The 17,353-nt window shown below is 37.3% G+C and overlaps 1 protein-coding gene across 1 annotated transcript in view; it reads right to left on the reverse strand.

The window, feature by feature from the left end:
• Positions 1-13,778: 13,778 nt before the first annotated feature.
• Positions 13,779-17,353, reverse strand: part of LOC136867272 (corticotropin-releasing factor-binding protein) — a 563,493-nt gene continuing 559,918 nt past the window's right edge. The window contains exon 9 of the mRNA XM_067144418.2: positions 13,779-14,250. The gene's annotated coding sequence lies outside the window, so the exon portion shown is untranslated. The remainder of the gene's footprint in view (positions 14,251-17,353) is intronic.

Consider the following 17,353-nt stretch of genomic DNA (forward strand, 5'->3'; position numbering starts at 1 on the left):
TTTTAAAAATTATCTTGTGCTAAAGTAAGAAAACATAATTCTAAAATTATTTTATAATGTGTTGTTCCTGTACAAGTTAATGTAAGCATTCATTTTAACAGTCTTCTGTTACTTACTGTGATACAGTAAATTTTCTAATAGAAATTTTGTTTGTTCTAAAATAAATCATATTTTTAGAAGTATGATATTTTTTAGGAGCAATCAATTTGTCCAAGAACAAAAATTATGATTAAAGTTGTACCGGGCGGTACACCTCCACGCCGCTAATTCAAACATTGCGCCAGTTGAAACTCATCTACTGGAGAAAGCCTGAACTTTAACAACCATATTAATTCTAAGGTTTCTCAGAAGATGTCTCTACTGTAAATTTTGAAGTGTTGTGAACTATGCCTGTTTCGATTTGTTTTGTTTTCTCTGTAGTAAGAAGTGTGAACATTCTCTTCTAGATGGCACTACTTAAGAACTACAATTGTGCACCCTAGTGCGAAGTGAAGGAACTTTTTTGAAGAAATTATGTAGTCATAAGTTTGTTCTTTGTTAAATTTATTTCAGTTATGTTTTGGGTTGGCAGTATAACCCTTCTTTTTCCGCTTGTTTTGAATTTAGCCAATCCCGAATTTCTCTAATTAATTTTTGACCAATAACGCACGTCTTCTCCGATATGGAGATGTTGCTTTATGCTGCCCAATAAAATTGAGGGGGTTGTGGGTTCTCATTCTTGAAAGGTCTCGAATGTTCCACGAGGGTATTTAAACTGCTGATTTTCTGGTCTCCGGGCCACTTCAGTAACATCTATCCGTGTGTGATTATGTAGCAGGGGCGGGAAGCGCCTCTTTCTTCGGGCAGCAGTTCATCCATAACTTCTTTTCTCGCTAGCTCAGCAGTTTAACCCTCGGGGCAGGTTCGAAACTTTTATCATGTAACTTTCCTTTAAAATGTAAAAGACACTTGGTATAAATTCTGTCTCTTTAACTACAAATTGGGATAGAGAGTGCCTAACCCTCTCGAGCTCCCACTCATTTTGTTGTGAGGTGACTACGTTTTCATAACAGTTTTCCTTCTCTTCGTAATGTAATAAAGTTTTCCTATCGTGTCACCTCCGTAGTATGGGATTAGCCCTTGCATATGCGGCTTAGTGCCAAGTAGGTTTTAAAAGGTGTATTAGGAGTGCAAGTTACGCCTCCAGTCAAATTGGTATTTTGGGGCCATGTAATTGTCCTGTTTCTTTACTGAATAGGCCTCAGTAGGTTGGGTATTTTTACCCCTGTTCTTGTGTGCCTGGAGGGCAGCTTGAAGGTTGAGTTTGGTGTGGCCTTTGAATAGGCTTGAACTTTGAGAGCGGGTTGCTCTTTCTTAAATTTGGTTTCTGTGTGCCTCGAGCAGTCTTAACTGGGTAATTTGGAGCTAGTGCTCCTTGGCATGGTTGGGGTTTTCTGCCCCTTTGTTGAACTTTGTACATAGGTAAAGTTGGGCTCATTGCTCAAGGTTTGCGTGTCTGGGGGCTCGAAGCCCAAATCCATTAACAAATTGCAATTGTACATTCTTAATTTGTTGATATGCTACTGAGTACCTTTTATACTTGTTATTTCTTGATCTTTAAAAGAAAATATAACCTTTGTTAAATTTTAAATTAACTTTAATTTCGTAAGTTGAGACCTATTCATCCCAGCTCCTTCTTTCACCTCTGCTGTTCCACAGATACCTCGGAACAAAAGTTATAGAACATTCAGTAAAGATCATACAGAAGAGTTTACGGCAGAGTTGCATTAAAACTGGTGAGAAAGGAACACGTTTTATCATAAAAAATATAAATAGGTTAAAAATGTATTGTTATGAAAACAAACAGCTTGTGCACTATGTCAGTTTACCTCATCGACTAGAACTGTCCTGCCCCATAACGGACACCTTCCTTCATCTTTATAGCCTTCTTTTTTAGTTTTCGAACATTTGTCTTGCGACGGGCTGTTTTTTTCCCTTTGAGAGTCCGACCGGGCACTTGCGACTGTAACGTCTCTTCACAGTTTCTTGTGTTACATGAAGGATTTTTTCTAAGGACCTACGTTCGATCGCAGCAGTTCATCCCATATTAAATTCTGCTACAGCATTGCGAATAGCAATACTCAGTCTTTCCTGTGATATGAAAATCTCTTCGGTACACTTCCACCTGAATCGATTTCAAATATATTATTCTTATATTTTAGTATTTATATTCATCGCGTAGTGCTACAAGTAGTAGTTCTTATCAGTGCCACTAGATTGGAGCTCAGTACAGTCTCCAGGCACGTGGCGGAAAGAAATTGATTTAAAATTAGCTTGAAAATTGGAGAAAATAGACTCGCTAGGCAAATCTATCAGAAGAGGGCATTATTAAACGTCAACGCTCCGAATATTTAAAATTTGCGGCAGACCTTTAAAAATGGCGTAGTGCGGATAAAAATCACTAATCGTTCCGCAAATGTCAGGAAAGTATTTACGATAAAAAATATCATAAAATCGATTTCTTGACAACTTTTGGCTAAATTTCATACCCTTAAGAATTTCCTTTAGGTAGAAATTAGCCATGTTAACATTTTGTGAGTACTATAGTAATGTAATAGTACTGTACATCATCATTTATTTGTTATTTGTATTGCCATTTTGTATCAATATTGTATTGTTTAATAGCTGTAAGATGTCACACTTGTAGTCTATTGCTTTTAAATTCTGTAATGCATTATATTGTATTTTATACTTATATAAATGAGAGGGCTTAATGACCTCAGTCTTTCCAGAAGGAATAAATATATTATATTATATTATATTATATTATATTATATTATATTATATTATATTATATTATATTATATTATATTATATTATATTATATTATATTATATTATATTATATTATATTATATTATATTATATTATAATATATTATATTATTAATATTATTATACTAAGAACGAATATTACCTCCGTGTGGTGCATCAATATTTCATACAATACAATCTTACAGTAACTAAAAGTAATGCCTTTTTCTCTGTTCCCTGTTCTTACAGCAATTATGGAAATAGTAAATATGGCCATCCTTGGTCGTGCAACGGACTTTCAATAGCGTACATAATTTTGTCATAAGGCTATTTAAAAATTTTAAATAGACATAATTATCCAACTGAAATTTTTCATTTTTCTTTTTCATTTAGCTCCGCAAATATATTTCACAAACTAGCCGTCCCATGGATTCACAGCATCTACAAATCGCAATGAATTTTCTCGAAAAAATGTTAAATGATAAAGGCACGTTACGGATGACATAGACGGAGTTACATAATAATATTAAAAAACAGATGAACTAGGTCCAATTATTCTTCAAAACATTCAGTAAGTAACTGAAGATATTTACCAAAACTCTTTGTCAGGTTTTAGCGAAATTGACAAATGCATAGAGTCTTGTTTATATTGTGTGCACCTATCTATGTCGCTATTATTATATTCCAGAACTCTCATCGCGTGGGTTGTAAATCGTGTTTTCCATTCTTGATGAGGGAACAGCATTCTCTCCTGTGCAAGAAAAAGGAACGACGTTATTGTAAGAATACCTACAACGGAGACGTTAATGAATAGCAAGTGTTGAAGAAAAAATTAGTCTGTTCTTGGAGGAACACTAACAGGTTGGTCAATGTAGTACAGGAATGCTATAAAAATATCTGAAAATAATAAGGAAAAGAATCATATCTGAAGTTCATTTCTCTCTCTTTAAGCAAGCTCAGTTATACTACAATCAAGCTCTGAATGACTTCACAGATGATGCAGATGTGGTTGTTCGGACAGAAGTACGCTATGCTAGAACAGCCATTTGTATAGAATTACGCAGCACTTAAGACTAGTACATCGTCGCCATAAGACCTAACTGTGTCGGTGCGACGTAAAGCCCCTAGCAAAAAAACAAAGACTAGTACAATACAATACAACTCTTTATTGCCCACCTTAGTTTACACCATCGGTTACAGGCAATAAAGACCGTGATATACACCTAAACCCCAAAACAAAACAAAACAATATAAACTAACATACTATTATATATCTTGTAAAACTTCTTACTATCTACACTAAAACTATTTACTAACTACTCTACTCATTTAGTGGTGACAGCACCGGCGGAATCCGTACCTTGTACTGCACCACCTTGCCTAAAACTATTGCGATGTCTCTGGCATGCGAGGAACACCTACCGCATGTTAGGACATCCCATACCTCAATTCTAATGTACTAACACATATTCTACTATCTACAGCTAACTAAACCAAGAGAAAAAAGACACTGGCTGCACGCGGAATTCCCTAGTAAGGAGAGAACCATCCCACCCAGCACCGCTATCAGCCACTCCTCTCGGGTCAGATGTTACCCCTACCTATAGCTCGTGCTTCCCTCCTCTTTTGCGTGACGAATCGTATTGGCGGTTGACCAGTCCATCATACGATCCGTCACGTTTTTATCTACTGCTCCGCCCATAATCGAGTCGTCTTACTTCATACCTTCCCCCATCTTGATTCACTTGATCTTCTGTGAGCGGACATGCTTCATCTTTCACCATGGGATGGGACTGTACCACCCCACCCGTCTACATCTTATACCCCTCCCCCCCTTCCATCCCAACTTAAGACTGGTAGTACAATGGTAAGACCGTTGTAGTGTGTATTTAGAAGTAACCCTGGATCGAACGCTGTCTTTCAAGAAACACCTCGAAAACACAGCTGCCAAAATTAGAAGCCACAATAACTCATTGAATAAGCTTTGTGGTACAACTTGGGGTGCTCCTTCAACAACTATGAGGTGCTCTGCTTTACATCTGGTCTTCTCTACCACTGACTTCCGCCCTCCAGTTTGGTTTAACAACCCTCATATTAGGTTAGTCAACACCCAACAATCTATGAGATTAATCACTAGCCTAATCTCAACTACTCGTTTCCAGTTCTCAACAACACCATGCCTCCTCATCTACTGGTCTGATTAGAGAATACAAGAAGATCGTATTCACAGAGTACCTCACCTCAATAAGAACCGGCTAAATTCCAAATATCCACACCAATGATTTATGCCCAGTGATTAATAGAGAGTCATTTTAACGCAAATGCCCAGTGGAGAGAAAAATGGAGTTTGAACGTCAGTCCTCAATTTTTGGTCTTATTTGAAGAAAAATCAACCCTGCGGTTTTAATCTACCAAGTAAAAATTGGACTGCATTTAACAGGATTCGGACCAATTATGGAATCTGCACTGAATCTCTTTTTAAGTAACGCAAAATTACATCTCCACAGTGTGACTGTGGTGCTCTCATACAGACTATTCAGCACATTGTGTCCGAATGCAAGACAAGGGCACATCGAGGAGACTAGTCTGATTTTCAGCTAATACAACTTTAAAGCTATTCATTATGTCAACACTAAATATAACACCTATATCGCTACAACACACATGTAAAAAACACACAGTCCAAACCCATGGTGAGTGATAGAGCAGCACAAGTTGAGCTCACAGGTGTTTAAAAAAGAGTTGGATGTAGTACACGACTTCATATATATTGGATCAACTATTAGTGATACGGAAAGTTCCTAGAAAAAGATAAGGAGAAGTATTTTGCTAGGAAGAGTAGCTATGATAACATTAACAAAGATCTGGACTCCAAGGGTAATAAAATAAGGATCCGTCTCGTTGAAACACTTGTATTCTCTATATTCTCATGTGGCTGTGAGACCTGGACCGAAAAGGCTTTGGACCGAAAACATATCGATGCCTTTTAAATGTGGTACTGGCGTGGAATGCTACGTGTGCCTTTGACCGCAAGAAGAACAGAACCTCCACTCTTCAGGATCTGATGATTGTAAAAAGCCTTTCTTATCGTATCAATGAAAGTATACTGCAGTTGTTTGGACACATTGCGAGACGACCTGGAGAAAATCTACAGAAGTTAACCATGGGAGGGGTGGTTGAAGGCAGTAGAACACGGGAAAGAACTGAAACTAGTGGGAAGAACACGTGAGGACTATCGCCAGCTTATCTTTCCAATGTGCTGTGAGGAAAACCGAAAATCGTCCGGGATGGTGAAGCTACAGCAGAGATGTAACCAGCAATGCCAGAGGGGTCAATATACTCAGAAATGTGTAAATCGATTTGTGATGATGATGATGATGATGATGATGATGATGTTGATGATGCTGTTGATGATGATGATTTTGACAGGTATGGTATAATAATAATAATAATAAATAATAATAATAATAATAATAATGTAATTGTTTTTACATCCCACTAACTACTATTGACGGTTTTTGGAGACGCCGCGAGGAATATCGTATTTGAGCACCTTCAGACATTACCGAACTGAGCCAAAATAGAACCTGCCAAGTAGAGGGGAGAAGGCCAGCGCATTAACCCTCTGAGCCACTCAGCTTGGCAGGTATGGTATATATTACAGGTGTTATATTTAGTGTTCAACAGCCTGAAGAGCTGTAACTGATTCGCCACTGAAAAGTATGGCTTCCTTCGTAACAAATTATTTTCAGCTGGCAACATCTGGAGTCCTAGAGTGGGTGAGCACATTAGATCTCAGGTTATAAGCCCCTTTTGTCTTGTGCCAATTTAAGTAATTCTAAATATGTGTAATTTGAACTTACTATTGCCATACGATAAATAAATAAATGGTCTGGAATATTCATTGATTTATTGTTATAACTTTTTGTTTGTTAAGTCCTTTTCAATGACAGGTAACCGCCATTTCAACAATAGTTGATTTTAAAGGAAGTTTATGTACCCTTACATTTCAGCAAATCCACAATTTTACGCAATAACGTGCGAATCTGACGTTTCTCCGGGTGAGTTGATGGTGCGGTTAGGGGCACGCAGCTGTGAGCTAGCATCCGGGAGATAGTGGGTTCGATCTCCACTGTCGGCAGCCCTGAAGATGGTTTTCCATGTTTATCCACTTTCACACTGGGGCTGTACATTAATGAAGTCCACGGCCGCTTTCTTCCCACTCCTAGGCCTAGGCCTTTCCTATTCCATCGTCTCAATAAGATCCATCTCTGTCGGTGTGACGTAAAGCAAATTTTTAAAAAATCTGACGTTTCTATATATTTTCGTTAATATGAAATTAAATAAGAAGAAAACTAGAATAAATATCTGAAACCCCATAGTTCTGATTGGCTGCTACCGATATTCGAAATGTATAACCTATAATGTCCTTGTAGATACTTTATTCCAAAACTCATTAAGTCTATAATAATTATCCAGAATCGACCTTATTTATTTATTTATTTATTTATTTATTTATTTATTTATTTATTTATTTATTTATTTATTTATTTATTTATTTATTTATTTATTTACGTATTTTATTGTTTCAAAGATCCCATGAGCTAATGCTCATATTTGGACAGTACATTAAAAAACTGGCACAGTTAAAATACTAAAGACAAATTAAATTACAATACAGAGCTGATAAAAATTTACAATAATTTAAATCTAAAATACAAAATTTTTCATTGATACAATTGTGTGTTTAAATGTTAATACAAACAGAACCATAGATCTCGAAATGGAAATGGAAGTTCATTTAAACAGGCTAAATCCAAGAGTATTACATTTTGTTCATAAATGTTTCTTAATGTTCCTTTTGATTTTATTTATATTACGACAAGTTTTTATCGACTCTAGAACAGAATCAAATGCTGTTATAGCTCTATAAATATAGCATTAGTTCCACACTTCACTGTATTCATTGTAAGGACATGTAAGTTTCCAAATTGCCATGTTGCATGATCATGAATAGATGAATTACTGATGAATCTGAGTTTAATTTTTTCCCGAGCCAAACTATGTTTTAGTTTGAAGGCAAGTGTTACCAAAGAGTATGCAGTACATAGCCTAACCGGGGGAATACTTGTTGATGTGTGTATTATTTGTCTGGGCATTAAGAATGGAAAAACTATAAAGGGCTCTGAGTGCTCTATTTTGAAGAATTTTAAGTTCTGCTGTTTGAACTTGAGTGCAGCAACTCCTTAAAACGTTAGTGTATTGTGTATGGCCATGAAGTAAAGCAAAGCAAACACACTCTAAGTTATAATCAGGAAATATTCCACGTAGTCTGTTCAATACACCTATAGTCGATAATATGTTACTCTTAATTAATTGCAGATGATGGTCCCAGTCTAGTGTGAAGGTTATAAAAACATCTAAATATTTAATAAAATCAACTTGTTTAACGTAATCATCATTAAGAGTCAGTTTATTACTCTGCTCTAGTTATATATCCATCTCTTCAGAAAAATATTAAACAGGCTTTTGGTGTTGATTGTAACGTAATTACCATTAAACCATTCAGTTGATACACAGGGGTCATTCCTCATTTCATGTGGGAAAATATCTCTGTTTTCTGCTGGGTAACAAAGACCAATATCATCTGAGAACAGAAGCAGATTACCTTCAAGATCAAGGTCAGAAAGGTCACTAACAAAAATAATAAATAATACAGGACCCAGTACAGAATCCTGAGGTAGAGCATATTTGACTGATAAAGGAGCATTGCTTGTACTATTGATATCAACAAACTGCTTTCTATTATATAAATAACTTTCAAACCACTTCAGTGTAATTCCTCTCACTCAACCATCCAAACCGCATGGTGCTACAGTCCTTGAAGGGCCTTGGCCTACCAAGCGACCGCTGCTCAGCCTGAAGGCCTGCAGATTACGAGGTGTCGTATGGTCAGCACGATAAATCCTCTCGGCTGTTATTCTTGGCTTTCTAGACCGTGGCCGCTATCTCACCGTCAGATATCTCCTCAATTCTAATCACGTAGGCTGAGTAGACCTCGAACCAGCCTTCAGGTCCTGGTAAAAATCCCTGACCTGGCCGGAAATCGAACCCGGGGCCTCCGGGTGAGATGCAGGCATGCTACCCCTACACCACGGGGCCGGCATTGTTCTCACTCCAACCATCTGCAATTTTACAATTAAGAAATTAAGACTAATTGTATCAAAGGCTTTGCACAAGCCAATAGAAAGACCTCCACTACAAAGACCAGAATCCACAGTTTGTTGTAATGCTAGCACTACATCAACTACGGTTGCAGTTGTGCTTGACTTTTCCAGAAACCCATACGGTTCATTCAGAAAAAGATACTTTCTAAGAATTTCAGAAGTCTTGTTTTTACTGCCATTTCTATTATCTGTTCCAATTTCGAGAGAATAGAAATCGGCACGCAGTTCTCAGTTTCATCTTTACTGCCAACTTTGTATATAGGGACTATTCCGGCTTAAGGCTATCAGGCACATAACCATTAGCTGGTGATAAGTTAATTAATCCCATTATGGTAGTTACTAAACTTCTTAGCATTTCTTTAGAAAGTAACTGCTAAAAATGTCACCATTATTAGAACTTGACTTATTTAAGCTGTCTATGTAACGTGAAATTCCTCAACACCAACTCGTTTAAAAAATAAAGAATTACATCTTTTATGCAGGCTATAACTTTATCAGTATAAGGAATCGTTTCGTTTAACTCTTTTACAACCGAGATATTAAAGCAATCAGATATATTACTATATGTAACGCTGGCTACCGTTAACTTTCAGTACTTAGATATTCTAGGAGTTATTGTTGTTAGAATGCTTCCTACCCCTGAGAACCTCATTAATAACACCCCAGATCTGTTTAGGTTCATTTTGATTGTGTTCAGATTTAGAGCTGTAATAATCACGTTTAAGATTCCTTTTTAATTTCGTGACATCATTGCAGATGCTCTTACAATCTTCAATAATTTGTAGTGACAGTAAAGGCTAGAGACTTTTCTTATAAAACCTGTGTTTCATTTTGTATTTATGAATTAACTGATCATTAACCCAATGCTGAAGAGGTATAGACTTTCTGTCTGTTTTAAGTTTACTATAGGGCCGCTGACCTTAGATAATAGGCCGCATTAAACAACAAGCGTCAACAAGCAAGCTAGTTGACTAAAATTAGAACAATGCTCTACAGCCTCTGAAAGAGTATCAGTCAAATAAGTATATGCATCTTAAACGTTACGATTTTCAAAAGTAAGGGATACATTCCTCAAATAATTTAACAGTAATTTATGGTCTATTTTGGAGCTGGATATACTATGAGAAATTAGGCTAGCTAGTGGAATTTCCTTCATACCAAAATTGTCTAAAATCAAATTGTGATCACTTAAATCTGATGAAATACTACAGCTCCTGTATGTGTGAGTATCAGCATTTTTAAAAATATAGTCAATTAGTATTTTAGTACAACGAGATATTCTCTTATGAAGTTTTCGGTTACAAAGCTTACAGTTGTTGCATATGAGTAAATGCAGGTATTGAAGACTAAATTTCTCTATCGATAACATACTGTATCTATATTGGCATCCCTCTACTAACAGACATTTTCTACATGCGGTTAAAGATAAAACTTATTCCAAACCCTCAAAGTAACGGTAAATATTGCTGGGTTATACACACCAATGATATTCGGATTAATGTTTTGCTTGCGATATTTACTAAAATGATACTATGTTTATCTTCCACTACACAGAGCTTTTTAGTATTGAACTTAGCAGTTACATATATTGCTACTCCTGTCCAAATCTCAGATTTCTTAACGGTATGATTAAGAGTATAATTAGATTTGAGTAATATTTACTACCATTATTCTTAAGCCAGGATACTGAAACGACAATTACTTTCGGAAAGTTAGCCTGAGATATCAACATCATTATGTCATGAAATTTGTTCCTCATACTTCTTATATTTAAATAAAGAAATCTGAAATTTGATTGGGGAAAAGGAGCAATTAATGTGTCCTGAATACACGCAAAACCTAGGTCTTCACATATTACGTCACAACATTTATAGATTTGGCTCCAAAAATGAACTTTACCTGTATTCATAACTCAGTATTTAAATAACATCGCTCATTATGTTGTACTTCAAGCTGAGCATTGACCTAATTCGATCTCCATAAGTTGTTGTCCATTTCAAATGAGTATCTTCCTAGCGCCTCCTTCCTTGCTTCGGACAAATACCTTAAAATCGGTGATCCATGTAGAATAAATGAGATCTTTCCGTCTCATATCTCTGGCTGTCTTTGCTAAGCTACGCTTAGAGCTGGTTATATGGTCACTGAAGTAGATGTTTCTTTTAGGACCTTTATTTCGACGAACAGCTCGGATAAATTCATCTTTTTCTAGCGTCAGATAAATCGGACGAGCACTGGAAAAGAGGTAAACGATGCACTGCGTCGATGTCATTGGCAGTAACTGTGACACGCACCAAGTTAGAGAGAACTTTTATGGTGTCTATGAGCTTGCTAGTATCCTCATTCTCTTGCACAGGAATTCCATCAATTTTTATATTATTACGTCGCTGATATTGAAGAATGTCTTCAACGTTCTGGTTAACAAGCACACACTTTTGCATGATGATATTTTTACTAACGGTTTCCTCAAATACACGAACCTCACCATGCAGTTCTTCAAAAACCTCGCTCATATGGTTAGCAGCCTTCATAACGTCCTCCTTTTCACTATTTGTCTTATCAACAACCCTTAGGACACTGGATTCTATATTTAATAATTTGTCATCAAACTGGTTTATTTTTTCTAGGATCATATTCATTTTATATTCTAAATCTTCAAATATTTTTTTCATATTCAAAAAGGCAATATTGTCATTAATACGGAAAATAACTTTATCAACTAAGCGATCAACAATAGCTTCAAGGAATTTGGGTTTCCGAGGATCTCGGTGGTCATGTACATGACATTTTCTATAGAAGATATAGCACAATGATCTCCATTACTTCTATCCGTAGATACATTCCCTCCGACATCATTGTACTGATGTAGTTCCACGGAAGACTGTTGGTCAGAGTGCATAGTATTTTCTAGATCTCTACATCCTCTTTGCGAATAATCTTTTGTTTCCCACCGATTAACTTTTCTCAAATAAGAAAGAATTATCAACTAAATCCCCCGGCACAGACATTAACACACCCTAAAATTAAACACACTTATTATCCACAACTGGTAAGTATACACCTAGAACACTACTCTTAAGTCCCGATTTCACACTAAGTCAAGAGCACATCAATATTGCACAAAACTCGGCGCCGTCTTCTATTATTTATTTATTCTATTATTTATAGTTTACGTATGGAAACTCATCAACATTCTAACGTTAATAGCTTCAAAATAGGATTTTAGTTTGTTAATGTTACTTTGGAAATGTTTATCTTATGTCATAATGAAGTAGTATTGCCTAAACTGGCTCCGGCTCAAAATGGCATTTTCTGAAAAGTCAATATTTTTTACTTCGTGAGTTTTCGACACAATTGCTTCAATTATTTCTTTCGAATAGATTTAGTTAACAGAATTTCGTTGTTCCTAAGCATACCTTTAGAAATAAGAGCTACTCATTTGGTGAAAAGTTGCTTACGCTTACATTAATTAATTTCTGAATTTTTACTTTCAGCTCCTCCACCACAGAGTAATGTGAACTTTCGATGTTTCTAGAACCAATGGAATCACCAAGTTCTCAGGTACGAAGTTTTTCATAAGTTGCCTAGAAGTGCCTCATTAATTCTCTTTTCTGTTTACACATACCCTTATATATCGCTACAATTCTACTTCAGTTTTATTAACAAGCCTATAGATTCCCACAAATGTAGGTATATTACTGTCATATAGATACTATTACGATAGCCGATATTTCACTCTCATGTCCTATGGTCGACTGAGTCGTTGTTATAGACTCATTGCTTCGGACACAGACATCAGGCACGGTCACATCTATGTACAGGACGTTTCTGGCAGCCTGGCTCTCTCGTAACCATGTTTTGAACTTCGCGTCCGGATTTAAAGTCAAAAGAATAATGCAAGTTATATTTCGACATTTTTGGAGTGAACTCTGAAAGGTGGTGGCAAATGGGACTATGCTTAAAACGCAGCAGGTCGATTATGCTTGTTAGGCACCAAAAAGGTACAAAAGTGTAATGTAAATTTTAATCTTATAGCAATTGTATAGTATTATTTGAAGTAATTCCACATACTGCATATGAGTTGATTATGTTTGTAACTACAGAATATATTATGAGTAGAATTTTGTAAATAATTTAAATTGATAAGAATGAGCTGTGTGTTTAATAGAAAAATGTTAGTGTAAATTGTTAATACTGTATTTTATGAAAATATCTTATTTTGTTAATTTAAAATTTAGTGATGGATAATAATGTATTTTTGTGTACTATTTGACACCAAAGTGGATACCTCATTTACAAATAAAGTGAATTTAATTTAATTTAATTTAATTTGATTTGATTTGATTTGATTTGATTTGATTTGATTTGATTTGATTTGATTTGATTTGATTTGATTTGATTTGATTTGATTTGATTTGATTTGATTTGATTTGATTTGATTTGATTTGATTTGATTTGATTTGATTTGATTTGATTTGATTTGATTTGATTTGATTTGATTTGATTTGATTTGATTTGATTTGATTTGATTTGATTTGATTTGATTTGATTTGATTTGGATTTTGGGGAAACCCAAGGGAAAGTCACACCGTCAACGTTGTACCTAGTTTTAATACACTTTCAAATATAGGAAAGGTAAAATTTCCTTGTCCTCTTAAGGAAGTAAGTTGGACTTAGATATTTAAGTGTTTGATATATGCAGGGTTCAGTACACAAATACATTATGTCAGTTATTAACACACTATTACAATAGATTTGCCATATTACGTTTAATTTCCCTGTTTTACACTCACATACAATGACACCAAATATTTTTTCTTTTAAATTACAACACATAAAGTCTTGGGGGTTTTTGTTTTAGAAGGAAGACGAATGATGTAGTAGAGCTACCTGATGTGCTTGAAAGCATATAAAAGTAAATTTCTGCCCACCATTTAGACTAATTTACAAATATTACATTTTCAAAGTATGGAACTTCAATTTTTAGGCTTTCATGTAGAACGCCAGGTAAATAATTCGTTATACAACAAATTATTTGATGTAAAGAAAGTAAGATACTTCAGAAATAAAACCGTTTATTATTAAATAGGATTAAAATATTAATTTAATAAATTAAAGGGATAAAATTAAACAATTTAAATATCCCTAATTGGTTATGAACGTTGATCTAAAACGTTGCCTTAATTCTTCTTCTTGAGCAACATACGTCCAGTTCAATGCAACGTGAGGGAACTCCTGGAAAGAGAAAACAAATATCAGTCAGTTCTAAATCATTATAAGAAAACTAGCATGTGAGCCAGTCTTCGACAGCGCAAATTAATATGCGAATAATTGAATAACTGAAATAAGCATGTATCATTGGAACAAAATTTACACTTCTCTTGCTACATGGGTGTCACTTTATAGAATTATAATAGGTATTATGAAATCTCCGTATCACCTATATTAAGTGTAGTTGTAAATGGGAGCTAACTCAACCTAATTCAAGTTTTCATTTCTTCCCTGAAGGGGAAGGCGGGTCACCGCGACGCTAATGCCCACCCTCTGGCCGTGGATATTTGATACAATGAAGGAATGTGTGTGAATGTGAGGGGTTTTGTGACGTGGAACTGTCCCGGCATTCACCTAAGTGCAGGAGAATGGAAAACCACGGAAAAACCACTCTCAGGACAATCAGACGGAGTGAACCAGCTCCCTCTCCCTCTCCCGAATGCAGAGGTGAAGAGCCACGGTAGAGACGCGGCCACTGGTTCTCTGCTCCGTTAGTCGGTCGGAATTAAGAACTGTGGAACCACGGGTTGTCCTTTGACGTTTATAGATCTGCAAACTCTTTAGAAAATTGCATATAGATATCCTTGTTTGAACACCTGAGTGGAGACATTTATCCCAATGGTATGTAAAGTTTGTTTCTATAACAATAACAATAATAATAATAATAATAATAATAATAATAATAATAATAATAATAATAATAATAATAATAATAATAATCATATTTGTACCATGGTCACCTTCTCCGGCTGTTTAAACTGCCTGCCGTCTTTACGGTCATCTAAACTTAACACTTTAGGTATTCCTTCTTACATGATTCAGATATTCGAAAGTTACCTTTCAGGTTCCAGTCAACAAAACCCTGTCGAGCCCCTGCCTTATCCTAGCGGGTGTTCCCGAGGGTGGATTTCTCTCCCCGATTCTTGTCAACTTGTACACGGCCGACATACCTAAGCCGACGCACGCGAATGTCTACATGTATGTTGATGATATGGCAATTTCTTCTGTCTCTTAGCAACCACCTAAATTACATCCAAGATACCCTCTCCACACCCAAACCGTTGCTTCGAAAGTGGAGAGTCAAAATTAACGTTAACAAAAGCAATGCAACTCTATTTACAAAATGTACCAGGACTAATCCTCTCCCACTGGTCCTTTGGCGAAGTGATCTGGTGGAGGAATGCAAGTAAATACCTAGGTGTTATCCTAGACAGACGACTCACTTTCAAAGATCATAACAATTCAATTTCAGCCCAAGCGAATAGACGCTTATCTGAAATTAACCTCTTTATAAAAGCCGATCAAGACCTTAATCTAGAAAACAGGCTCATTGTGTACACGATATCCCTTCGACCAATTCTAGAGTATGCCAGTCCGGTCCGGGGGAATGGCAGCCGAAACCCACCTGGATAAGATGCAGCGCATCCAAAACCGTGCGCTGCATCTCATCTCAGGTGCACAATGGTTTGAACGGAATCAGGACATCCATCAACCCATTAGGATGAGATTAGAACCAGAATAAAGAAGACGTCCCGGAAATTCTATTCTGGACTAATCATTAAGCCCAAACCGTCATCACTACGTTGGGCAATTATGACACCCTTGACCCCCGCTATAAGCGACCGAAGGTCATTATACACTGACTGACAGAGCAAATGCAACACCAAGAAGGAGTGGTCAGAACTTTATGCCAATTGTAAGGTAGACTGACGTCACTGAGGTATGCTCATGATGTGAAATGCGCCGCTGTGCTGCGCACGTAGCGAACGATAAATGGGACACGGCGTTGGCGAATGGCCCACTTCGTACCGTGATTTCTGAGCCGACAGTCATTGTAGAACGTGTTGTCGTGTGCCACAGGACACGTGTATAGCTAAGAATGCCAGGCCGCCGTCAACTGAGGCATTTCCAGCAGACAGACGACTTTACGAGTGGTATGGTGATCGGGCTGAGAAGGGCAGGTTGGTCGCTTCGTCAAATCACAGCCGATACCCATAGGGATGTGTCCACGGTGCAGCGCCTGTGGCGGAGATGGTTGGCGCAGAGACATGTGGCACGTGCGAGGGGTCCAGGCGCAGCCCGAGTGACGTCAGCACGCGAGGATCGGCGCCCCGCACGCCACGTCAACCGCCATTCTTCAGCATGTGCAAGACAGCCTGGCTGTTCCAATATCGACCAGAACAATTTCCCGTCGATTGGTTGAAGGAGGCCTGCACTCCCGGCGTCCGCTCAGAAGACTACCATTGACTCCACAGCATAGACGTGCACGCCTGGCATGGTGCCGGGCTAGAGCGACTTGGATGAGGGAATGGCGGAACGTCGTGTTCTCCGATGAGTCACGCTTCTGTTCTGTCAGTGATAGTCACCGCAGACGAGTGTGGCGTCGGCGTGGAGAAAGGTCAAATCCGGCAGTAACTGTGGAGCGCCCTACCGCTAGGCAACGCGGCATCATGGTTTGGGGCGCTATTGCGTATGATTCCACGTCACCTCTAGTGCGTATTCAAGGCACGTTAAATGCCCACCGCTACGTGCAGCATGTGCTGCGGCCGGTGGCACTCCCGTACCTTCAGGGGCTGCCCAATGCTCTGTTTCAGCAGGATTATACGAAACCGAAACAGTGATTTTGCACTCCCACAAAATATAAATACCCAGACTTAATGAAAATCAATCTGCCTTAATGGAAATCAATTCATAAACTTTTTTCTGATGTGCATCATGTCGATACGAGGATTAATAAGAGAGATATCATTAACGGACCGTTTTTCGGTACAAGTCCCACTGGACTTAGCTCAAGAGCTGGTGCGTGTAAAGCGTATTTCTTAATTGAAAACTACTGAATATATTTCAACCAAACTTCATATTTAGCATCCACGTGTCCAAAGGTAGTTTTTTTTAGGTCCATACCATGTTAAATTCCCGGACTGGACTGGAGGTTTATAGGGAACCGAAACAGCAGTTTTACTCTCCCACAGTATATACAAGACAAACCTGACTGGAAATCGACCAACCTTGATTGTAGTCCATTTGTAAAATCTTTTTCTCATGTGCATTTTTTCGTTGGGAGGAT

Source organism: Anabrus simplex, chromosome 3, assembly GCF_040414725.1.
Source record: "Anabrus simplex isolate iqAnaSimp1 chromosome 3, ASM4041472v1, whole genome shotgun sequence".
NCBI classification, from domain to species: domain Eukaryota; kingdom Metazoa; phylum Arthropoda; class Insecta; order Orthoptera; family Tettigoniidae; genus Anabrus; species Anabrus simplex.